General features: G+C 44.2%; 1 long non-coding RNA gene and 1 pseudogene across 1 annotated transcript; one reads left to right on the top strand and one right to left on the bottom strand.

Moving 5' to 3' along the window:
- The first annotated feature begins 257 nt into the window (after positions 1-257).
- Positions 258-20,359, top strand: LOC117510718. The gene is made up of 3 exons (XR_004560801.1): positions 258-285; positions 1,368-1,370; positions 20,122-20,359. It is a non-coding gene; the product is annotated as an uncharacterized LOC117510718 (long non-coding RNA).
- Positions 18,777-27,405, bottom strand: LOC117510717 (annotated as a pseudogene).

Here is a 27,405-nt window from a genome sequence, read left to right as displayed (position 1 = left end):
GCTAAACTTACTTTGTCGACTACAGCACGGCTTGACATAACCAAGTTTGCCCCACTGGCCCACAGGGCCAGTAGAATTTAGAAGTTAGTGGCCCACAGTGTAGGAGCACTGGCCCATGGTTTGTACGCGTGAGAGTTCATGATATTCCACCCTGAAATTCTGCAATAAAACTGCCTATATAATATAAACCAATTGAGAAAAAACATAAAATAGTCTATGGACCATGCAGTAAAAAAACAAAAAATAGAATTTATCAGAGGGCATTCTCAAGTGTAAAAAAATAAAGTGACTCCCATAAAATTTAGAGGGCATTTTTTAGCAACCCTCAGAGTTGGCTAACTCACAGTCGAAATGTACAAATACAGGGGTAGGTCCATATCAAAACTAAAAAGTGTGCCTTGTCTGGATTGGAGTTATAGATCTAAAAATTTTTAAAAAAATAATGCTTGGCTCCTTTGCTAATGTTGGGTTTCCACAAAGGCAAACTGGTTAGAGTTTAAACTAGCTTCAAAACAGCCAGGGTCTACCAGGACCAAGCATTATTTTACTTACTTGTCAGCATACGACGGATAGGCCCTGCAGATTTAGCAGAAACCTCATTCTTCTCTAGGTCATGACCAAGTCACGGCCATTTCTGTGGCCAGGTTGGGACAAAACCTCTCTTCCTCTTGTTTCTTTCATATAGACTGTCTCTCTCTCCCTTAACTCATCATCACTAAGCTTCCTCTTCTGGCCAATTTCTTTAGCAAAACTCTTTCGTGCTTGTTGTCCGGGTTTGGGTGGTTGTATTTTAAACATATTTCAGTTCGAATTTTCAAAGCGTTCTGGTTAGATTTGCATCTTGTTCGTTTTAGTTTCCTGCAGCTCCGCGCGCATTTAAAGATGCTAACGAACATTGGCCGAAGATCGGTGACGGAAACGGCCGAACGCACCGTCCACCCTCGACAACATACATTTCAATGTGTGCGAGATTCTGCGGGAGCATGGAGCGTGGTTAGGGATGGGTATTGATAAGATTTTATCGATATCGATACCATTATCGATTCCGCTTATCGATCCGATTCCTTATCGATACTGCTTGTGAACTAAAAGTAGGCTTACAGGTTTTCTATGGCAACAACTTTATTGAGTCTTAAAGTAAATAAATATGAATTGCGCACTGGATCCTTAAACTCTGGACCTAAATAACTCTACATGGTGTCTCCTCGATCTCTGAACATAATAGAAATAAACAAAATCTGTAGTTTTTGTCAAAAAACATTTCCTTTCAGACATTATTGGCATGAATGTCTTTCCATATATCTGAGCTGAGCTCTTGCAGCTGGCTGTGCTGCACGTCGCATCAGTTTAATTCATAAAGAATGTAGGACGTCTCATTTTGGGGAGGAAAAAAAATGTTTTAGTCGATTGTAGTTTATTTCTGTATTACAGCTTTTGGAAAGAGGTGTCGTTTTATTTAAAGCTGCAGTTCGTTTTGAAGTTATTCATCCGACCGGACTCTGTCTTGACAAAGAGCCGCGCAGCGTTTGGAGCTGTGCCAACGGAACGGAGGACGATTCTCATTTCTTGACTGCCACAAGACAAGATCCCACTTAGCGACTTTAATCTGCACAAAAGTGAGTCACAGTCACGTTTGACATATTTTAATGACTTTGAGAGTAATTAAGAAGCGGACTTGCCGCTTCTGAAGAGTTACTATTATTGCTGTTGTTGTTTGCTATTATTATTATTAATATATAAATACAAGTAAATAAAAAATTACAGTCCCATTTTTAAATTATAAAATACATCTATCAACTGTTTCAGAAGACCATAACAGGTCAGTTTAACATAAAAGGGTATAATATTACTCACAGGCATATGCTTTTTAGGGTTTTAGCGGGGAAAAATTAAGATAAACTCCAACGAGCCAGTGGAGCAAAGCATTGCTTCATCGGTTCACACTTCAAAGTGCCGTCGCTCTGCAGAAGTGGTTGATTACAGAACCGCTGCCGGGTCTGCAATCACGTAGAGAATGTTCATTTTCCCGACAAACACCCTCAAAAACAATGGCCCGCTCTGAAGACTGGTAAGGGAATTGTTAAGCAAAAAGACTATTGATATCGGTGGATCAAATCATTTCTTAATGATACCCAACCCAAGGTGTGGTGCGAGACCAAAACAATCTAGCGGACTTGGTGAAGTTTGATGACACAGAGATGTGAAGAAATTCGCCTTTGCCGCTGCAAAATATGGTAAAATAAATAGAATTTTGCATATTTTTGTAGTGGCACGAGCGGGTCATCATTTGATAAATTGTACTGGCCCGTAGTGGCCTGAAAGTGGGCCAGATCGGCGCCGGGCCAGCGGGCAAATGGCTATGTCGAGCCCTGTACAGTTTGGCGCCCAACATTATCCGTCTAATCACCATTTCACATCAACGATTAAACTTGGAGATTAGTCGTCTTACCTTCGTCTTAGTCTTACCTTCAAGATTAGTCGTCTTACCTTAGACTGCTTTATGAAACCGGGCCCTGGACCTGGTTTCATAAAGCAGTCTAATCTAGTTTAGTCAAATAAACTCACTTAGTCGACTACGGTTAGTCGTCAACATTATCCATCTAATCACCGTTTCACATCGACGGCTCAACTTGTAGATTATGTTGGGAAGTGTAGTGACACGGACCCACAACAGGGGGCGCAAATGACGGTCAATAGATGAGCCAAAAGGTAACACTTAATGTTGTGAATTGTGCACAACGAACATACAGACAATCTCAGAATATCATTACAGTCAATCCACAAAGGTGACGTGTAGGCAGGCTCGAGGATAGAAGACGTCCGTCCTGAGAAGAGCCGGAACCACACAATTTCCGCCAGCCACAGAACCTGGTGAATACTGGAGCCGCCAAGTCCCGAATTCCCAGGTGATCACCGTCCCCGACTGTCGGATCTGGTACTGCTGGCGAAGAACAAAGACAGTCAAGTGTGGGTGTGTGTACACCCAGTAACAACAGCGGTGGGAATGCCACCTCCACCTCTCACTCAATATGTTGCAGCGATCCCTCAGAGGAAAAAGAGTGCCGTCTTGCACAGCCTCCACAAAAAGGACTGGTACTCCTGCAAACACTCACAATAAACAGATTTACAAAAGGCTGAGGATATTACCTCCAATGAAGTATGATATCTCGGCGATGAGGTGGAGATGACGTCTGGTTTTATGGAGTGAGATGATGAAGAATGAGTGACAGCTGTCAGGAAGTAATGAGTAACAGCTGTCACTCCCGGCTGAGTCCGTGGCGGCAGCGCCCTCTCGTGCCTGAAGCCCGCACTTCAGGCAGGGCGCCCTCTTGGTGTGGGCCAGCAGTACCTCTTCTGGTGGCCCACACAACAGATTAGCCATCTTACGTTAGTCGATTGATTTTCACAGGCATAACTGCCTCACAAGTGCTGTTGCCAAGAAATGTCTCCAATGCGTGAGTCTTTGTTTACTTCTGTGTTGGGAAAGTGTAAGTACACGGGCCCACAACAGGGGGCGCAAATGAACGGACAATGGAATAGGTCAAATAACACACTTTACTGTGTGAATATGCACAACAAGTATAACAGATGACAATAATGGACAAAGTCAAATTCACACAGGTGTCGTGTGGGCAGGCTCGAAGATAGGAGACGCCTCTCCAAAGTAGAACCGGAACACACACAGTTTCCTCCGCCACCAGACCCCCGGGAATACTGGAGCCGCCAAGTCCCGAATTCCCAGGTGGCCACTGCCTCCGCGTGTCGGACCTGGTACTGCTGGCGAGGAATAAAGAACAATTAAAGGAGGGCGCGTTCGCATCCAGGAATCCGAACGGCAGTTAAGCTACCTCCACCTCTCGTTGGAAAGGTCTCTCTGAGTAATGCACAAAGTCACAAAGATCACTGTCAAACAGTTAGCTGAGTACTTACCTTCTCGGTAGAAACGGTATCTCGGCAAAGAGGTGGAGACGTCGTCTGCTGATATACTCCTGCCGATCAGATGATTGTTAACAGCTGTTGCAGTGATGCGTGACAGCTGTCACCCTGGCTGCTCCTGTGAGGCGGCTGCGCCCTCTGGTGCCTGGAGCCCGCACTCCAGACAGGGCGCCCTCTGGTGGTGGGCCAGCAGTAACCTCCTCTTCTGGCGGCCCACACAACAGGACCCCCCCTCAACGGGCGCCTCCTGGGCGCCCGACCAGGTTTGTCCGGGTGGCGGCGGTAGAAATCGGCCAGGAGGGCCGGGTCCAGGATGAAGCTCCTCTTCACCCAGGAGCGTTCTTCAGGTCCGTACCCCTCCCGGTCCACCAAATACTGGAAGCCCCGGCCCATTCTACGGACATCCAAGAGCCGGCGCACAGTCCAAGCCGGCTCGCCATCGATGATCCGGGCAGGAGGTGGTGCCGGACCGGGAGTACAGAGGGGTGAGGTGTGATGGGGCTTAATCCGGGACACATGGAAAACGGGATGGATCCGCAGTGAGTGCCGGAAGCTGAAGCCTCACTGCGGCTGGACTGAGTACCTTGATGATCTTGAACGGACCGATGTACCGGTCCTGCAGTTTGGGGGAGTCCACTTGAAGGGGTATGTCCTTTGTAGACAACCACACTGCCTGCCCTGGCCGATACGTAGGGGCCGGGGTCCGCCGACGGTCTGCATGGGCCTTCGTCCTCATCCGGGCCTTCAGCAAGGCAGAACGGGCGGCACGCCACACCCCGGCACTTCCGTAGGTGGGCCTGGACCGAGGGCACACCGACCTCTCCCTCAACCACCGGAAACAAAGGAGGTTGGTACCCCAGACACACCTTGAAAGGGGAGAGGCCGGTGGCTGCCGACACCTGGCTGTTATGGGCGTACTCGATCCAGGCCAGATGGGTACTCCAGGCCGCCGGGTGCGCGGCTGTCACGCAACGCAGGGCCTGCTCCACCTCCTGATTGGCCGTTCTGCTTGCCCGTTGGTCTGGGTGATACCCGGATGAGAGACTCACCGTGGCCCCCAGTTCCCGGCAGAAGCTCCTGCCAGACTTGCGAGGAGAACTGGGGACCACGATCCGAAACGATGTCCGATGGTATCCCATGCAGCCGGACGACGTGGTGGACCAGGAGGTCCGCTGTCCCTGGGCCGTAGGGAGCTTCGGGAGGGCCACGAAGTGGGCCGCCTTGGAGAATCGGTCCACTATCGTGAGGATGGTGGTGTTGCCCTGGGACGGCGGGAGGCCCGTGACAAAATCCAGGCCGATGTGGGACCAGGGGCGATGGGGCACGGGCAGCGGCTGGAGCAGTCCCGAAGCCCTGCAATGGTCAGCCTTGCCCCTGGCGCAGGTGGTGCAGGCCTGGCTATAATCCCGGACGTCGGCCTCTAGGGACGCCCACCAGAAGCGCTGCCGGACAACTGCCACGGTTCTTCGCACCCCTGGATGACAGGAGAGCTTAGAGCCGTGACAGAAGTCCAGGACTGCAGCCCTAGCTTCGGGGGGACGTAGAGTTTGTTCTTCGGCCCAGTCCCGGGGTCCGGGCTTCGTGCCAGGGCCTCCCGGACGGTTCTCTCTACGTCCCAGGTGAGGGTGGCCACGATAGTGGACTCCGGGATGATGGGTTCCGGTGGATCCGACAACTCCGTTTTGACTTCATCTTCATGTACCCGGACAAGGCATCCGATTTTGGTTCTTGGTCCCGGGACGGTAGGTGATCCGGAAGTCAAAACGGCCGAAGAACAGTGACCAGCGGGCTTGCCTGGGGTTCAGCCGCTTGGCGGTCCTGATATACTCCAGGTTCTGGTGGTCAGTGAAAACCGTGAATGGCACGGACGTTCCCTCCAACAGATGTCTCCACTCTTCAAGAGCCTCTTTCACCGCAAGGAGTTCTCGATTGCCGACGTCATAGTCCGTTCAGCTGGGGTCAACCTGCGGGAAAAATAGGCACACGGGTGAAGGACCTTATCGGTCCTCCCGCTCTGGGAAAGCACAGCTCCTATCCCTGAGTCCGAGGCGTCCACTTCAACCACTAACTGGCGACTAGGATCGGGCTGCACCAGAACGGGTGCAGACGAGAAGCGCCGTTTCAACTCCTTGAACGCGGCATCGCAACGATCCGACCAGGTGAAGGGGACTTTTGGTGAGGTCAGGGCTGTCAGGGGGCTAACTACCTGACTGTAGCCCTTAATGAACCTCCTGTAAAAATTTGCAAAGCCGAGGAACTGTTGCAGTTTCCTACGGCTAGTGGGTTGGGGCCAGTCTCTCACCGCCGCAACCTTGGCCGGATCAGGAGCGACGGAGTTGGGGGAGATGATGAACCCCAGGAAGGACAAAGAAGTGCGGTGAAACTTGCACTTCTCGCCCTTCACAAACAGCCGGTTCTCCAACAACCGCTGCAGGACCTGACGTACATGCCGGACATGAGTCTCAGGATCCGGAGAAAAGATGAGGATATCGTCTAGATATACGAAGACGAATCGGTGCAGGAAATCCCGCAAGACATCATTAACCAATGCTTGGAACGTCGCGGGGGCGTTTGTGAGGCCGAACGGCATGACCAGGTACTCAAAGTGACCTAACGGGGTGTTAAATGCCGTCTTCCATTCGTCTCCCTTCCGGATCCGAACCAGGTGATACGCATTTCTAAGATCCAGCTTAGTAAAGATTTTGGCTCCATGCAGGGGGGTGAACACGGAATCTAATAATGGCAACGGGTATCGGTTGCGAACCGTAATCTCATTCAGCCCCCTGTAATCAATACATGGACGAAGTCCGCCATCTTTCTTGCCCAAAAAAAGAAACCTGCCCCCATCGGGGAGGTGGAGTTCCGGATCAGCCCGGCAGCTAATGAGTCCCGGATGTAGGTCTCCATTGATTCGCGCTCAGGTCGTGAGAGGTTGTACAGCCTGCTGGACGGGAACTCAGCGCCTGGAACCAAATCAATGGCACAATCGTACGGACGGTGCGGGGGAAGGGTGAGTGCCAGATCCTTGCTGAAGACGTCAGAAAGATTGTGGTACTCAACCGGCACTGCCGTCAAATTGGGAGGGACTTTGACCTCCTCCTTAGCCTGGGAACCGGGAGGAACCGAGGATCCTAAACACACCCGATGGCAGGTTTCGCTCCACTGAACCACCACCCCAGACGGCCAATCGATCCGGGGATTGTGCTTTAACATCCACGGGATGCCCAAAATCACGCGGGAGGTAGAAGGAGTTACAAAAAACTCAATCTCCTCCCGCTGGTTTCCAGACACCACCAGAGTTACTGGTGGTGTCTTGTGTGTGAGTAAAGGGAGGAGGGTGCCATCTAGTGCCCGCACCTGCAATGGCGTAGGAAGCGCCACCAGAGGGAGCCCTACCTCCTTTGCCCATCTGCTGTCTAGCAGATTCCCTTCTGACCCCGTGTCCACCAGTGCTCGGGCTTGAAGGGTTAAATCCCCGCTCAGGATTGTGACTGGGAGTCGTGTGGCAATTTGTGTGTCTCACTTGAATGTCTTGACCCCCCTTAGCCCAGTCTCTAAGGGCGAGTGTTGACGTTTTGGCCGTTTGGGGCAGTCTCTGTGTGTGCTCTGTTGAGCTGCAGGAAAACACTCTCCACGGATCAGCCTCCCCATTTTGGCCCTGTGCGTTTCCCTAACAACGTCAACAGGGGGAGCTGTTGCCCCACAAAGCGCTGCGGCTGTGGAGCGTGGGGAGGGCGGCCCCTTTTCGAACCCGGAAGGGAGAGGGGCGGCGCGTATCCGGTCACGTCCTTCGCCTCGCTCCCGACGGCGTTCCTCTAACCGATTGTCTAATCGTATAACGAGATCAATAAGCCCGTCTAAATCCCGCGGTTCGTCCTTGGCCACCAGGAGCTCCTTCAGGACCACGACAGTCCGTTTACGAAGGCGGCACGGAGGGCAGTGTTATTCCAGCCGGACCTCGCAGCCGCGATGCGGAAGTCGACTGCATAAACAGCTGCGCTCCGGCGCCCCTGTCTCATTGACAGCAGCACGGCTGAAGCGGTCTCTCCTCTATTTGGGTGATCGAACACTGTTCTGAACTCCCTCACAAACCCATCATGTCAGAAGGAGCCGTGAATTTTGCTCCCAAAGCGCTGTAGCCCAAGCGCGTGCCTTGCCGCGAAGCAGATTAATTACATAAGCTATCTTACTAGCATCAGTCGCGTACATGACGGGACGTTGTGCGAAGACGAGCGAACACTGCATAAGAAGTCCGCGTGTCGGACCTGGTACTGCTGGCGAGGAATAAAGAACAATTAAAGGAGGGCGCGTTCGCACCCAGGAATCCGAACGGCAGGTAAGCTACCTCCACCTCTCGTTGGAAAGTTCTCTCAGAGTAATGCACAAAGTCACAAAGATCACTGTCAAACAGTTAGCTGAGTACGTTACCTTCTCGGTAGAAACGGTATCTCGGCAAAGAGGTGGAGACGTCGTCCTGCTGATATACTCCTGCCGATCAGATGATTGGTAACAGCTGTTGCAGGTCATGCGTGACAGCTGTCACCCTGGCTGCTCCTGTGAGGCGGCTGCGCCCTCTGGTGCCTGGAGCCCGCACTCCAGACAGGGCGCCCTCTGGTGGTGGGCCAGCAGTACCTCCTCTTCTGGCGGCCCACACATATCTGAGTTTGTTGCTGTCATGAACTATTCAGCTTTTGTGTCGTTAACTGGCTTTATTGACATTTACAGACACATACAAACTGCAGAACGATGTGCTTATAGCTATTCGTCTAGCAATTCTTCTTCTACATACTTACATCACTTCCGTCAAGTCTTTTTGTTCACACAGGGCTGCTCAGCATAACAGCGATGCCCGGTAGCTAATGTGAGAATTGTCACAAACTCATCATGACAGTCATCTGCTACAACCACAGCCAAAAGGAAGGAAGCTCTCCTTTTGGAGGAATACGAGCGTTGTAGGGGTAGTCTTGTGTGTTCCATCAAGTGGTAGTACATGATTTGCACATTGTTTTTTACTTTCACTTTTCATGCTCTGTGTGCTTATTACCCTTTGTGCTGCTATACAATGCTGCTGCAACCTCACTTTCCCTGAGGGAGTCTTTCCAAGGGGTTAATAAAGTTCTGTCTAATCTAGCTGCCATTTTTTGTGCTAAGACACTGAAGTTCTGTTGACTAAAATAAGATTAGCCTCCTCTGTACTAGGCTAAAAACTTTAGTTGGGTAATGCGAAACTTTAGCCAACTAAGTGCTTTGTACAACAACTAATGTCAAAAAATGAGTGCACACTTTTCTCCATGTAGAGCTGGAGTTGTCAGGAAGAGCATCTGACATACACCTTGTGCCAAAACCCAGTTCAGATTTCTACCAGATCTGTGGCGACCACTTGCAAATGGTGACAGCCAGAAAAAAGTGACATACTCACACTTGTATAGAAATGTTACCGTGACTCTGATATTTAAGTTTAAACTAATCAAACAGGTAAAGGAGGTTGAGAGAATGAAACTGTTATTGCTGTGCACAATAATTTATTTAGATGACTTCTGAAGAAAGGTTATATACAGTGATGCCTGTTGTGCTGATTCATGTCCCCACTCTCACAGTACACGCATTCCTCTACTATTATTTTTAGTTAAGCTCACAACTGGTTCCATTGTGTAACACCTCTGTTTAAAGGAGGTGGGATAAAAAAACTCAGCTGAGCATCACTCAACAGTAGAAATGTTGAATACATTACACAAATGAGCTGATATTTGTTATTTGGATAATGTTCACTAACTTTTTACATCTCTTGTGGCATCATGTGAGCTTTGTAGTATTTTCAGAAATGAACATTTTGTTTTTTGTTGTTTGTAACCTGTACTGTAATATGTACACCCTCAGGCATCATACTTAATTCTTTTTCTTTTCTTTTTTTGCAATTATTCTTAATTCTGTATAATATGTATTAGTGACTGTTTCTGTTTTGTAACACAGGCTTTGGGCTTTGTGGCATTCCAGAGAATCTCATCAACAGCTTACTCAAGACTGGAGTTAAGGGTCTCACAGCAGTCAGTAACAATGCAGGGTAAGTATGTAGGAGAAGTAACATGTTCATGTTTCCACATAAGCCCCTTTCATGAGTGTAGTCTCGTCAGTAAATGTTCTGGCAGCATTGAATGGTGGGTTGTGAGATGCCTTTGGAGATGAAGAAGAGGACGAGGCTGAACGTCAGGGATGAAGTGAGCCAGCCACTTTGAGAAGAGATACTGGACAACTACTGTAGAAGTAGTGAGGGTGATGGCTATATATTAAGTTACTGAGTATTGTAATGAGGAAGAGGTTGGTGTAAATAATGGGTTAATCAGACAGATTAAGAAAGTTAACCGGATTACAAGAAAATGTGGTGTAAAGTGAAGAGAGCGGTGTTAAAAGCTAAGTAAAAGACCTGTAGCTTGGGACTCCAGCAAGGACGGTCGCATTCCTCTCCTCTCCTCTCCTCCTTTCTGTTCTGTATCTCTGCTCTGACCTTCAAAGTCCCAGTTTCACCAAACTGAATTCTTCAAATTAAGATTTGGATTAACCATGGAATTGCTCAGCTGGTCTCTCAACGCTAATGACACTATTTTTTTCGACAAAGAAATCAGGGCTGGGGGACCCTGCGTGCCCTGATGGAACCTATCCAGCGGGCTATGCTCTCGATGCCTGAGAGAAATGAAGCGTGGCATGCGTGGCTCCATTCTCTGTGGAAGACGTTGAGGATTCATTTCTATTCACTTTTATGGTGGGAGGTTTGGCGCTGATTGGTTTCTGTGCTGCCCTGACCCACAGGAATATTAGCAAGATGGCTGCTACCAGAATCTCTCCCCCTCATCTGTCTGTCATGATTAATGAGTTGGGCAGTGCTGTGTAATCTCAGACTCCTTGAACTCTTGAACTCAAACGCAAAATGGAGACCATCTTGAAGCATTTACGCTGCATTGCAGAAGAATGTGCTGCTGAGGACCGAAGAATATTCTTCATAAATTTGGACTCTAGACGGTCAGAGATGCAGTAAATAGAATTCTGCATCTCTCCGCCTAACGGTTTTAATACTGCAAAGGCAAATAAACTTGAACTTGATGACAACACTCATACTGAACATAATTTCGCATGCATAGACTGATTTTGGAGATCAAGCAGCAATTGCAGATGGGCTTTCTGAAGTCCCAGATAGCTTTTCTGATTTCCTTTTATAACTTTCAGAATTTAGTAAATTAGCATATGGTCCATTGATACTTTGTAGACACTAGTCCCTAGAGGCAACTATTTTTGGCTTCAATCTGGGCAGATGCAGTCCCAGAAAATTCTGAATGTGACAAACAAGAAACAGGTGTTGTAAACAAGTCAATGCTGTTAAAAATACAAACTTGTAGAAACAAAGATACTATTCTGACATGGTTTTGCACATAAGACTGACATAGCATGTTTCAAGTACACACATATTGTCAAAAGGTGGGGGGGACATACCATATTCTGTCCCCCTGGTTGAAAAGGTGGGGGGGGGGGGGTCATGTCCTCCCTATCCCCCACCAAATTGCACCCATGCTGGCAGAGTATATTTACTCAGCAAACTTTACTGTGCAGCTGTATATGGGTACCAGCATTGGCTGGGGAAGAAACCCACATTGGACTTGACTGACATCCTGTCCAGGCGGAGTTGTAGACTTTCATTCGCTTCATGATACACAACCCGGAGATGAGCACTGGCACCTGTAAAGATATACTATATCTGAGCCATTAATGTGGAACTCAAACATCTAGGGGTTTCAAAGACTATCCAAGTGCCTTCAGTCACAGCAGTTGAGACTTTTTCTTTCCACAAGCAGTTACTACGTTGAATTTTTAATAAAAACATTTCAATCTATCCGTGGACCTCCACCAGGAATTACAACTTCCATAAACATGTGGCAGAGTTCATTACAGACTGCACTCAAACACCTCATATAGCATTCCTACAGCAGTGGGCACATTCGTGTTTACTTGTGCTGCGAAACATCCCAACGGCAGTGAAGTCAGTCGTACCGCATTCGTACTGCCATACAAATGTACATTACAACATAATTTGTGCAATTCGGCCTGCAGTCGAACTGCATTCGACCTGCAGCACAAATTGCACAAGTGCTGTACATGCTGTATTCGAATTCCTTGGACAGCATTCATGTGGCACTTAGGAAAATACACCAAATTGGCAGGCCAGCACAAATGTAGAGAACAGGCATACTACTGTTGTGCTGCATTCAAACTGGGGAAGTTATACTGCAGTTGTACTGCTGTGTGACTGCTAGGTCGAATGGCATTCAAACTGGCATCTGAATTAGCAACCCACCAGCAGTTGGAGCATTCTGAACAGGTAGGCACATCCTGATTGTGCCCCCAAAAAGCTGAACACCCCCCCGCGCGCATTCTGTTCGTGCACAAAGGAAATATTGCAATGTGCAAAGTCTGTGGCACGCAATCATCATGTGCGCTAGACGTGAACACTGCGCAATCACACTGAATACACCGTGTGTCACAGTGAGACAGCGTGTCTCCGTGACGGCGGCCCGATCAGAGCACCACCCCAGCATAGCAGATGTCTGACACGCTGCTGGGCCTACGTCATTTCGGTGCGTCAGTAACGACTCACCGATTATCACCTTGTTTCTGCTTAAAACTGACTTTAGAATGATTTAAGAGGTTTTACTTTGTCATCTGATGGTTAATAATCCCACTATTCCCTTTGATCGCTTTGGATGTAGAGAGTCCGTCTTAGACGTGCTGCTGTGGTCCCAAATGACTCATGCGCAGTGAAGGCTGGGCGGACCAATTTTTATGGGGGACCGTTCGTTCTGCGTCACAGTCACTGTGGGGTGTATTCTGCTAATTGTTTCTTGGGGGAAGGATTATGCCCGTATTCGACTTGCACTCTGTGTGGTCCAGCTGGATTTGGGTGCTGCTGCACTCTTACCTGCGCGAATGATTCATGCTGGCTTGGTACCATATTCTGGGTATTAGTACATGGCTGTACAACTGTCTGTCCCATACAAATGCAGTTCATATTCTGTTTGTTTTTCCAATTTGTGTGATTCATACAGTATTCCTGCTCTAGTGTGATGGGGTCCTGTAGGTTTTCCATTTAGAAATGTACAAAATTGTTGAATTCAATCCAGAGTTTATACCAGTGAGTTTACATAAATGATTTATTAGAAAGTGCATATACAAGTATAATGGTATAACAGCTTTTTGCACTATAACCTGTGGCATTGATTTGGACTCCTTTTACCATTTCTCAGATGTATACAACTTGAAGAAAAATAATTTCTTCAGGTATTATAGCAGAACTTTATTGATCCCTTGGGAAGACTCCCTCAAGGAAATTGAAGTTCCAGCAGCATTGTATAGCAGCACACAGAGTATCAAAAGTGAAAGTTTTAGGAAAAAAGTTTGCACAAATAAATACCAGACATACTGATCAATACTGGTTTACTGGCTAGTACTGTTCCTCTCCTTTCCGTCCTCTGTCTTCCTGTTACTCCTTGTCCCCCTGAGTGATGAGTTATACAGTCTGATGGCCTGAGGGACAAAGGAGTTTTTCTGTCTGTTGGTCCTGCATCTGTATCGCTAGGCTAGAGAATTCCACAAAGAAATCAAACAAACTAATCATCAAGACCCATATTTAATTAATATAGTCATTGATGCTTATAAATCCAAAGTAAGTAGACACCTTAGCTCACAAATTTATAGATGAATACAAGAGTCCCAAATTATCCACCTCACTATGTCAAGTGACCGTTCAGCCTAAATCTGTGGTTCTGTTGGCGATACCGGCCGATTCTTATTGGATTCGATCCAGTGGTGGGCACAGCTAACCAAAAAGTTAGATTCGATAACTGGTAATCAGCTAACTGAAAAGTTATTTTTTTAAATGCTAAACCAATAACCTGCCTAAAAACTTATCGGAACCTACAGATAACTGATAACTTTCAATTTTGCCTCCATATGCTCTCACCTACTAAGAAGCTGATTTTGAGTTTCAACACCACCAAAGCTTCGAACAGAATCAAAGGCAATCACAAACCCAAACAGCAAATGATCCAGCGCTTCTGTCTTTGTGTACTCTGTCCCCTGCTGTAGGAAAGTATCATTTACCCTGACAGGATACAGTGGTCCCACGATGAGGCAGAGGTCTTGAAATGGAAGGCAGGTTTGAATTATGGTTTTGCTAAAAATAAAATAATTCCGGACAGAATAATTACATTAATGTAAACTCTTAAAATGTACAAAGTGAGACATAACACATCTGTTAACTTTAAAACAATGCACTAATTCTGAAGATTTGAAAATTAACACAGATACCCAAAGGGATTATGGGTAACTAAGCCTCCGCTCATGATGTTGATTCATTCATTCTATGTAAAACCAACACAAGTGAATCAATGTAACATGTGTTGGTGTTTACAAATAAATATGCTTTTGTAAAGTCATTTTTTCATTTGTATAAAAAAAGAAAGAAATTTTCAAGATCCCGCTAGACAGCGCCTAAGCGCACGCGTGATGGCATCACAACTCTATACGGTTAGGGAGACAAGGTTTCTTTCACTAACAAGAACTGTCAAAAAACTTTCCTGTGTGGTTGGAATTGTGTGGCAATAGGAATCATCTTTTGAATGCTTGAATAATTGTCAGTCACACAAAAAATCAACTAATAGTGAAAATATGCTCATTGCGCCCAGAATGTTGGTATTTTGGTCGTTGAACTTTGCGGTCCGGTGTCAATAACGCATCGATCAGTCACTCCATGTGGTGTCATAACATCTGATAGGTTAGCGGCTCCATGTGGCGTCATAACAACAATCAATCAATCAGTCGCTCCGTGAGGCATCATAACATCAAGCCTGGTTCACATGGCAAGATAATTAGGTCGATATCGGACCCAATCTTCCTCTTCCGACAATCTTAAGGACGCCCCGACAATCGTGATGACGCTAAATATAATCTCATCAGATATTCCTGCTGTGTGTGGTTTGTAAGAGCGCTCTGATCTGCTCAGAAGGATGTGAGGAACTAAATGTGACATGCAGCCAATCAGAAAGCGAGGTGTTTGACCTGGGAATGTTTGTGTGAAATCTGTTCATTGGGTTGTTTTTACCATGTGGCTGACACCACACACTGCACAACTAAACCTGTCAGAGCTATGATTTTTTTTTTTTTTTTTAAATCTCCACGTGCGTGGTCTCTCAGGTTTTGGAAACCTACAGATAATTTTAAAATCCTGCTGTCGACAACACTGTGATATAACCGGTTGCCAGTAGATGGCAGTGTTCTATGCATTTTGACGCCGGTTATATCACACGGCCTGAATCACAATTTAACTGACTTTTTGGCTTTTGGAGAAGAAACCTCGGCTTCTTCTGCCATTTTTACATAAAACAAACAACGTCTATAAACCCAGAGAATATATTCACAAGAGTTTAGGCACAATATCCAGAGTTTAATGCTGTTGTCCGTGTGGAGCCTGATCAAAGCATCTCAAACGCATTTTGCCTGTCGTGACTGTACCCATAATGCACCTGGGCACAGCATGCCCACACTAAAACCCTCAAAATTAGTGCAGTACTTTAAAACTAAAACATGTATCTGATATTTTCACTTTATAAAACTTCAGACATCACGTTAATTTAAATAGCTTGTCCGAAAATAGTTTGGTTAAAATTTTAACCATAAGTTAAAACTGTATGCCTCTGGATGACTTGGGTGATATTGCCAACATATCAGTATGGGGTCAAACAAAATTAATTTTCTTTTTTCTTTTTGTGACCAGTTCTCCTTTGCCTGCAGAGGATAGAGCGGTTTCTTCTGGAACCAGCTCTTCTCTGTTTGTAGGGGAAAGAACTGCGCATCTACTACGAAAAGCTACATCTGCAAAAATGTTAGCAGTCTAAAAATTATCCGACCAAAACTTATCGGAATATAATTGGTCCGATGATGGTTTTCAAAGTTATCTGATAAGATAATCCAATAATGAAAACATTATCTTCGATAGTGGTTAGCGGAACTGTGCCCACCACAAATTCACTTTTCATCTAGTTCCGATGTCCCGTCGCGATGAGGTGAACGTCGAAATGAGGTGCATCGCGCCTGAGATAAATGTGCGCAGCAATTAAACAGCAAGACACAACACACTGACATTTTCTACCCAAGTAAGTATTTTCCCACTCTAGAACCAAAAACACCGAACGGCTAACTGACCTTTGCTACGTTTTAGAGATCGTTACTTTAAAACTTGCAGGAATGAGTGAGTCAGAAACAGCGCAGACACCGGGATGTTTTGATTCCTCTGCTGGTCACAAGCACGGCTGGATCCGGTCGAGCTTGTGGTCGTTTGTAGACAAAACATTAGTCTTATCCATTGGTACCAAGTATTAGCTTATTCGTGCTGATTACGAGAAACGGCGGCACAAAAACTACAGCAGTGATCCGGAACTGGGCAAGTGACTGTACGTTTCTTAATGCTTAAATAAATAAATCACTCAACAGGCAAATGCAAGTTTGTTAGTGAAAAATGTACCCCCCCCCCCCCCAAAAAAAAACCGACCACGGCAGTTTACCGCCGCGCATAAAAAAGTGACACGAGAATCCTCAGAATGACAATCATCCTATATAATTAAAGCCATTTTTGCCACGAATCCACGTCAATCGCACACAAGTTTCTTCAAGCTAGTTCTTGCCATAATGACACGAGAGTTTTATTGATAAAGCTCACCGGTAAGAAATCCAGAAGTCCGAACCAAGACTCATCAGCCTCACGAGCAGGAGGCGCTTCGCCTCTACTGGGAAAGTATCTGTCTCTGAAACGCCTGAGGCTGCGAATCACCACAGATTCATTCAGATGCTGCTCAGGTCCTTCCATGGCTTCGACAGTTCCAACTAAAACCAAAACACCGACCACCTGACAACTCACACTTCCTTGTTGCTGGCGTTCCCGGGGCATGATGGGTATTTAGTTCTAATGGTGCGTTCCTGACACTTAACGAAGTGTCGGAAATTCCACTTAACGTTGAATGTAAACGAAAAATAGCTGAAAATTGATAATTTGTAGTCAACGTTCGTTCATTAAAATACATTCTTTGTTTACAGCTACAGTGAGTAACTACACTCAACAAAAATAAACGCAACACTTTTGGTTTTGCTCCCATTTTGTATGAGATGAACTCAAAGATCTAAAACTTTTTCCACATACACAATATCACCATTTCCCTCAAATATTGTTCACAAACCAGTCTAAATCTGTGATAGTGAGCACTTCTCCTTTGCTGAGATAATCCATCCCACCTCACAGGTGTGCCATATCAAGATGCTGGTACACCATGATTAGTGCACAGGTGTGCCTTAGACTGCCCACAATAAAAGGCCACTCTGAAAGGTGCAGTTTTGTTTTATTGGGGGGGGATACCAGTCAGTATCTGGTGTGACCACCATTTGACTCATGCAGTGCAACACTCCTTCGCATAGAGTTGATCAGGTTGTCAATTGTGGCCTGTGGAATGTTGGTCCACTCCTCTTCAATGGCTGTGCGAAGTTGCTGGATATTGGCAGGAACTGGTACACGCTGTCGTATACGCCGGTCCAGAGCATCCCAAACATGCTCAATGGGTGACATGTCCTGAGTATGCCGGCCATGCAAGAACTGGGACATTTTCAGCTTCCAAGAATTATGTACAGATCCTTGCAACATGAGGCCGTGCATTATCCTGCTGCAACATGAGGTGATGTTCTTGGATGGCACAACAATGGGCCTCAGGATCTCGTCACGGTATGCCATCAATAAAATGCACCTGTGTTCTTCATCCATAACAGACACCTGCCCATACCATAACCCCACCGCCACCATGGGCCACTCGATCCACAACATTGACATCAGAAAACCGCTCACCACACAACGCCACACACGCTGTCTGCCATCTGCCCTGGACAGTGTGAACCGGGATTCATCCGTGAAGAGAATACCTCTCCAATGCCAAACGCCAGCGAATGTGAGCATTTGCCCACTCAAGTCGGTTATGCCGAACTGGAGTCAGGTCGAGGCCCCGATGAGGACGACGAGCATGCAGATGAGCTTCCCTGAGACGGTTTCTGACAGTTTGGGCAGAAATTCTTTGGTTATGCAAACCGATTGTTTCAGCAGCTGTCCGAGTGGCTGGTCTCAGACGATCTTGGAGGTGAACATACTGGATGTGGAGGTCCTGGGCTGGTGTGGTTACACGTGGTCTGCGGTTGTGAGGCTGGTTGGATGTACTGCCAAATTCTCTGAAACGCCTTTGGAGACGGCTTATGGTAGAGAAATGAACATTCAATACACGAGCAACAGCTCTGGTTGACATTCCTGCTGTCAGCATGCCAATTGCACGCTCCCTCAAATCTTGCGACATCTGTGGCATTGTGCTGTGTGATAAAACTGCACCTTTCAGAGTGGCCTTTTATTGTGGGCAGTCTAAGGCACACCTGTGCACTAATCATGGTGTCTAATCAGCATCTTGATATGGCACACCTGTGAGGTGGGATGGATTATCTCAGCAAAGGAGAAGTGCTCACTATCACCGATTTATACTGGTTTGTGAACAATATTTGAGGGAAATGGTGATATTGTGTATGTGGAAAAAGTTTTAGATCTTTGAGTTCATCTCATACAAAATGGGAGCAAAACCAAAAGTGTTGCGTTTATATTTTTGTTGAGTATATATACTAAGTGTATCTACCGTTAATAAACGTTACGTTTTACCTGTAAACATGTAATCAGCAACGTTGGTGACAAATTTTAACATCAGTCGACACACAAGCATTGTTAGTCATTTTACATTTTTTATTCAAATCGCAACGTCAACAGATAAATCTGGAACAAGTTAACCAACCAGTCAGATCTCCAATTTAAAGTGACATTCAAATGTTTCATTTTGCAAGACAATTTTGGGTGGAATGTCACAAAAAAGTGCCTGTTTATGAATTAAACAAATGTCTCATAAAATGTGGATTTATTGTCAACGAGGACAGTAAAGAATAAAATAAGGTTTTCATCCAAACACAGATGCTATTAATAGTTACTATTAAAGTTATTCAAGTGGCAGGAAAATGAATTGCAATTGATGGGAACATAAGCGGAGCATTAAAACGCTCAAGACAAACAAATCTCAAATGTGTCAGTTTGTCATGAATACGTCAGTCAGGTTTTCAACACTGCGCCTTTGTGTGTACATAACACACATACATATAATGTATACATATGCATTTATATTAGAAGCAAAATTAAACAATAAATAAAATGTTACTGTGCAATGTCTTTTCAAATGGATTATCACTAACAATTTTTTTAGAAAAAAGGAAATGTCAACTATGTTCATAACTTTTTTTATATTAATGTTATTGTAACATTCTGTGCCCGAGCCAACAGTCTAGATTAGAAGCAAGATAACTGCATTTTCAGCAGGACAGGGCAAAATGACTTCTTTCTGAACACCGCCCCCTGGCGGCCATACCCGTTCGAAACCACCTATAGTAAAACTTCACTCATTCAGCTGCTGACACTGGAGTCATTTGGCATGAAATGAGGTCACCTGTACACGCAGAGAAAACGTGTCTGACCTATTGTAGTTCCTCTGGCTTCTCACAACATTACACCCCACCTGTTTCATTTCACTTTCTTCCTTTCTTTTTTCCCCCTCTTTTGACAGGGGTGGGGAGAATTACATTTGAAAATTGATCTTAGATCTGAGCCTTAGGACAACTTCAGTGTCGAAGTATCTTGGTTCACTGTAACACACTAAGGATTTCCTTGGCATTCTCAGTGTTCCAGCCCTGGCCCTGCAGAGGGCCCTCGCAGACCAACACATACTTATTGAGGATTTGTGTGCCAATGTCCCGGAACTGGAGACGATCTTCTTTGTGATCCATAGTATCGGCACTGCAGTCCTCATATTTCACTGCCCAGAAACACATTTCCCCGATATACATCATTGTCAACAGATGTGTGTCTGAGAAGATGCCTGTATAAAAACAAGTATTTAGCAATAAATTATTTCAATTTAAGACAGACTCCTTCATTTTATAGGGGGGAAAATGTATACAAACTTTGTCTAGTAGTACACACACACACACACACACACACACACACACAGTTGTCAAGACCAAACCCAAGAGTATAAAAATCTGTGGCCCAATAACAAAGTGACACAGGTTTGAAATTAATCAATGACAAACTTACCTTCAGACAGGAAAGTGGCAGTAGCAGGGTCATGGAGTACCACTCCATCGTTGAGTTTCACAGAGTTTCTCACCTGCAGCATCCGCATCAGGTAGCGCACACCTCCCTGAATACACAGAAAAATGACAAAGCAGGACACACACACACACACACACACACACACACACACACACACACACACACACACACACGAAAGAAAAAGCAAAGAGCCACAGGAACATCACACCTCATGTCAGCACAGGTCAACAAGAAATCTTTGGATATGAAATTTAATTTTACACAAGTAGCTGGAGTTGAGCAGATTATTCAAGCCCATGTTTATTTTGTGAAGAATGAGCTTGATAAACTTGGATCAATGTTGAAAGTGCTACCTTAAGAAATGTTTCCTTGTTTTTCTTGATCCACTGTTTACGCTGATGAAGAGTGTGGCAATACATGTAGAGCAAAGCTCCTCGTCTCCAGTAGAGACATTCCAATAGTTCCAGGCCCAAAACAGACTGCACCTACCACAGACCAAATAACAGCAACATACTATAAAACAATGACATGAAATAAACATGCAGGATTTCGGCTACTACTGTTCAAATAAGAATTCAGGAAGAATGGACTTTTTACTCAATACTTTAAAACTGACTAGCCAAAGACGATCTAAGAAGCTCAAACACTTTTTTTTTGCAGTAGTGTGCGTCTTTTCACCATGGCATTATCATTTTGATACTGGACTTAATGCTACATTTATATAATACATCATTTGATGTACTCCAATATCCAGGCCTACACTTAACTGGTACTCAGGTGCTTGTGTGTGCTAAAAATAAATTTTATGCAGCAGAAAACATGGTTGGAAGTGCTTCTCAAGAAGAAACTGATGAGGACAGATTGTAGGAAAAGCACTTCCATTTCATTTTTCTGCAGACATTTATTAGCACACAGAAGCACCAGTTAGATGCATGCACAAGCAGCAGTGTAGGTGCAAGCCTGGTAATAACCCTTTAGAATCCATGTCAGTATGAATTTAGTCACCAGAACTTAAGGCAAAGGATAGTGTCAAAGAGGCCTTGTAGCTACTTCTGAACCCAAAATGAATGATTAAGGTTGTGTAGAAATGACAGCAAATTGCAAATCACTTATAAAAAATACAGATTCAGAACATGAAACATAAGTTGTATGAACTGCAAACAATAACAGTAGAATTCTTGTAACACTTTGGTTCTGAACAGCATGTAGCTGGTATGTAGCACGTCAATGTCAAAATATCAATGTAATAAACTAGCAAGTACCTGTGTTGTTCAGGGAGACTTTCAAGTCCAGACTTAAGACGCACCTTATTTTCCCTTTTGTATGGCTAGCATACCGACATACTATGTTACTATGCTTTTTACCCCTTTAAAGTCATTTTATTAGTCAACAGGGCAGGTTGCAGCCTCAACTTCACCTAAAGTTTGGGTCTTTTCATGAAGCTTAGGGTTAGTGGCGGGAACTCTTTGATTTTAGAGTTGGACCTTTAACAAATAACAGTATTTAGGTTGGAGATGAAATAAAGAGGAGAGATGGTTCAGACCACACAAGATAAAATCTTTAAAGGTGCGTTTACACATAGGCAAGACGCATTACGAATGTCATATTTGCGTCGTTCTTGGCACATTCCTGACATTCTTAACGTGACTTAACGCATTTGAATAGGTTTCTTAATAGCACGTGTTGGTGCGTGATATTTGGAATTTTCGTGGAGCATGTTTTTGGCTCTCAAAAAATCTTCCACGAATGTCATGCACCACCCTCATTTCGCGGAGGTCGGAACTGAGCATGTTGAGCGGTCTTGATTAGTGGTGATCCTTAATAAAGCGTGACAGTGTTTTCTGACGTACGCACAATTAAACCCTGCTGCACCACATTCAGTTTCATTGCTGCAGTATGCTAAAGGAGGACAGTGATGCCAAGTTGGCTAAAAGTCTTATTCCAGTGCTCCTCAGCATTCTCCTGCAGGTGTTCCACCTGTTGCATGTGCCAGATGTTTGGGAAAACTAGTGCAACGAGAGCCACGTGAAGCCACACATCTGGCTCTCTCCATCTCCCCTCCTCCTGCACCACTCCATGGCACAGAACCCAACTAAGCATGCAGTCACAAAGTTCTTCTGCTGTGGCTGTTGAGGAAAAACTGGAGTGATCTGAATTGTTCAGCAGCTGACGGTTGGATGAATATGGGTGTGTGTGTGGAGACAATTCGCCTCATTCACAACGTGACAGAACTTAACGATGCCCTGTTACGCACGATAGCATGCAACAACGCGGAACATTATTCTTGACCGTGCGTAATGGTTCCTGATAATTCTCCAACACGTGCCATTAATCAAAACGTGTGGTAACAGGTTGCAGCAGTTCCTGAGGAGACCTGAGGCCTCTGCCCCAAATCATCACATTCGTGATCAGCGGCCAAGAATGTATACTACGTGGCATTCGTGACATGCCGCTATTATGTGTAAACGCAGCATAAGTGAATTCTTCTCTGCGACATGCTGGACAACAGTGCTTCAAATGCCACAGTAAGTTGATGACCTATCAGTCTTTATTTTTTTATAAATCATTGTTTAGTCTCAAATCTTAAACAGCTATATTACAGACATCTTTTGGCCGTGCCTATTCACAACACTGACTTTCCTTGTGACCACTAGGACTATTGAGCTGTTGCTTTCCTTTCCATGTCTGATTATTTGTCAAGGTTTACCGTTTTCTGCCATTCAAGTTTCACTTTAGCACAGCTGCACATAATAAGCTGCTGCTACACTGCATTCTTTGTAATCACGTAACTGGCAGACAACTCTGAACGGACTGCCAATTACTGCAGCTCAGAGATACTACTGGCTTCATGCATTGTCAATAACTTACGATCCAAGTTCGTCTATATACTAAGAGACAAGTGTGTGTACTTTGACATATGAGGAATGATATAGGCTAATGAGCACTTTAGTAGTAGTAAAGGGGAAGCTATGTTTGTGCTGCACCATCATTGGCAAGTGTGCTAAAAGGTTGGTGTCATACTTTTCTGTTCTCTTTTGCTGCACATAGCAGTAGCAGCAGTAGTAATAATAGCAATAATAGTAGCTGTCTCTTCTTGAGGCAAGTTTAGTCACACCTAAATCAAACCAGCCCTGGGGAGGATAACCAACTAGTTATTATATACTGTTGTTGTGATGCATTTCTAATTAAAAATTCACACTTGACAGTGGTTGCAATGAGATACCGACACAGATACACACCTCTTGTTACTGGGTGCTAGTTTCCCTGCCAAATTTCTGGCTCTGTCACAGGTCTTGCAGTAATTGTTGGATTTTAAATGGAGAACAGTCCTCGGGGAACTCTTGGTCCACAAGCTTATTCTCTTCATAAAATGTAATGTCAAGAATGACCTTTAAAAAAAGAAACAATAACAACATACACACAATGCTGAATGTCAGAGTCAAGAAACAAGTACATTGTCTTGTAAATGTTGCTTTAGTAACAAACTAGCCTCTCAAATCTGAGGAATCGCCCGACAGAGCGGAGATCATGTGATCACCCCATCAGCCTCTTTATTGTGGACAAGATATCACAAACAGAAATGTACAGCTATATGTATGATGAAATGGTCCTGGGGACAGGAAAGAGTTGATTAGAATTTAACAGTGATCCAAAACTGCTGCAGATGTTTTCGGTTCACCTCTTCCTTTAATGTTGTTGTGAGATCAATTGTACTTTATCCCTTTCAGACAACCCAGAGAATTCATACTGAGGATTGTGGGCAATGAATCAAAAACTGTCAGATTACGTTTTAGGAGAGATGGACCATCTCTAGGAGTAGGTGAGGAATATTTGGTGGTGATTCAAGTCTGCCTCAAAGTGTTTCCTTTAACTGATATTTATCTCAAATGGCCACACTTAGATGACATCACGGTAGACAACTGATATCAACCAAAACAAAACAAAAGCTTATTTTCAAACTCTGATTTTGATGCTAAAAAAATTCAACTTCAAACTCTGATGGTACAGATTTACTTCCGTAAATGTGCACAGTGGCTGTGCTGCCTTAATGCACCTTGCACTTCTATCAGAATAATTAAGAGAGGAATGTGTGTTGTGATAATTGTTAAATGTTTGTTACACCGTTGATTTACAGACGCTCTTAAAACTGCAGAAAACATAGCACATGGCATCTGTTCTCATCTTGTGGATTTCCCTTTTAACTCCATTTTGTGAACAGTGCGCGCACATGCCCTTCACTACAATCCACTACCAAGCGTATATTAAATGAAAATAGAGGTGGAGACTATTTTCGATCAGCCCTGATACTCAGAAAATAAGCTATTGGATTCTTTCTTAGCCCTTTATGAAAGAAAAGAATGAGCCTGCTTTCAGAGGGCGTCGACTGAACCTTCAACGTGCTAACAGAGTGAGGACAAAAGCTGAGGTTTTCTTTAGAGAAGCAAATAAACACTCCCACAAATAACTTTTGTTTCTTTGTTAGATTTTGAAGTTAAAAACTGAACAGATGGAACCAGAACTAGTCACCAAATACTTATTGTCCTGCAGTGTCATATTTAGTCCAAAAACAGGTGGTTTTTCCTCTGTTATTTAGCCATGCAGAGTGGAACCTCCAGCTTCTTGAGCGGGCGCTCTTCCTCAGTTTTTACAGAGAGAGAGGTTCTGAGGAAGTCGTATGGCAAATGTACTTACATAAAAGTACATTACCATTTGAAAAATGACTTGAGTAAAAGTAAAAACAGAAGGAATGTGAAAAGTGCTCCAGCAGTCACGTTCCAACCACCACAATTAACATTTCTAAAAATCAATTACTGACATTTGTGAATCGATTCAGAATTTTCCACATCATCATGCATTTAAGAATCTAGCTCATTACCCGTAAACATTGTCATAATGAAGTACCTGTGTGTAATCCTGCAGCAGCTTGGAAAGGTTGCTACTCTCCCCTCCTTGTCTGTAAAAGCTTTTCAACTTGTCTAGTATGGAAGACGCATTCTCTAAATAGTCATCATCTGGGGAAGAACACATTAATATAACAAATGCAGATTTACATTCAAGAAAATCATCTCAAATGTTGGACATTACTGTGTGTTGCTTTATGGCTCAGTCATAGCAACATCCAGAAACACATTAGGGTTGGGAACTGATAACATTTTACTGAAACTGATGCCATTATCAATTCTGCCTATCGTGTCAATTCTTTTTCAACCCACTTAATCAATTCCAGATCAATTTTCTGCACGGAAAAATAAAGGGCTACAGAGGTTTTCAATGTCAGTGCTGCTGTTTTCCTTTTCCCAGTCAGGCTGGTATGGGCTGTTTCACAGTCAAGGTACACAAGTATGTGTCACTGGCACAAAAAAACAAAAACAAAGTGGTTACTTTGGTCAAGTTATCCATCCATATCTAGCTGCTGACTGGGGTACTTAAATACACAAAGTTTCAGACCTGTCAGATGTTTGCATATATGAGGTCACAGATATGATCTGCTATATACTTTCCGGAGAGGACTTTTTCTTTTACTAAAATAACGGTTGTATAATTATACAGACTAAGATTAGTACAGTCTACCCAATATACTATCTACTAAAAACAGTTGATGGTAAGTATGCACTCAGAGTATACAACTGCTATTGTGTTTCTGCATTTTCAAATAGTGATGGACTATAAACATTACTGGAGAGGATGGTTTTTGACAGAGAGAGAGTTACACCCCAATATTAAAGACATTTCAGTGAATTAGATACACATCCTTTTGTGGCATCACAGACAGTGATTACTTATCTGAAACAAAAATATATATATATTATTCACATAACACTGATGCTTAAGTTTGAAATGCACTATTTCCAGAGAGGACATTTTGACAAACATTTTATTTTGAATGCCTGTTTCAAGTCATTTTCCCACTGGGCAACAATCCTGGGAGTTAGACTGTCATACAGAAGGCTTTGATAGGGAAATTAGCCCATTTAGTGTTTACCTATTAAAAAATAATAGTTCTGGCAGCCCATAAAAATTAGAGATCATGGAAATTACGCAGATATTTTGGTAAAAACTGGTAGAATTAGAGTTCTGCTGGTAAACAAATGGAGGTATCAAACCAAATGACAATCCCTGCTGATAGACTAGTAGTAGTTATCCATGTATGGCAAACTAAACTTTGTTGGTCATTTCCACCTTGTCATTAAACCAAAAGCTATCTTCAAAATCTACTTATGTACCCCGACTGTAAAACAGCTTGCATCCACTTACAGCTGGATGGATTAAAGCACACACCAAGAATTAAGCCTAGATTTACAGTACATATTGGTGTTCCCAACTCCTATACTATAGGGCGGCCTGCTCTACACTGTTGACAAGAGCACTTTTTAAAAAATCTCTGCAAAATTCTTTTCCATGGTGACTCCTCCACAGGTAGAATCTAAAATTTAAGACAAAGGTTGTTGTCATATAGTCTTTAGCAACTTTGCTTGTCTACAGAAACAAGATAAAACTAATTTTTCCAAGCAAAAACACACTGCATTGGTATTGAAAATTAGCCTATGCTGGGAATTGTTTAGCATCAAAATCCTGGAACAGTACATCACGAACTGGACTTCAGTCATCCCTACATCATAGGAATTTAAAACAGGCAAATTCAGGCCAACATTTTTGATTAATGGGAAAGGAGTCTATAAGCAAAGAATTGTCGGGCTTTGGGAATGTTTTACCTTAAAACTCCAACCATATGAATCTACAAAAGGCAAATTAAAAACTATATGGTAGAACGTGGCTCCTTTAATATAAAATCTAACGTCAGTAAATTCATGCTGATACTTGGAGCTTACAAAAATGGTCTGTGAGAAAGCTATTCAAGATTTAAGTGCACATGATTACAACGCCACTAGCTAAAGCAACTTTATAACGTACGCTGGTGTCAATGTTTTTTCAGACAGCAGCTGTTAAAAGTAAACCTAACGTTAGCTGCTAGCTAGTTGGCTAGTAAACTGCCCAGTGCTGCGAACTAAACACCCAAGGTGCAAAAAAATTAACTACAACACAAGTCGTCTTGACAACCTTATACTGATACCTTGTTTTTCAGCGATGAGACCCGAACACTTAATGTCCAACTCAAATATTCTTCTCTCCAACTCAAAGCCCTGTCGCCTGCAGTCGTCAGCCATGACTAAAACCATTACTCACGTGACCTGAAGATTATT

This window comes from Thalassophryne amazonica, chromosome 5, assembly GCF_902500255.1.
Source record: "Thalassophryne amazonica chromosome 5, fThaAma1.1, whole genome shotgun sequence".
NCBI lineage: Eukaryota > Metazoa > Chordata > Actinopteri > Batrachoidiformes > Batrachoididae > Thalassophryne > Thalassophryne amazonica.
The sequence above is the reverse complement of the archived record's forward strand: the minus strand, read 5'-3'. Positions and strand labels throughout refer to the sequence as shown.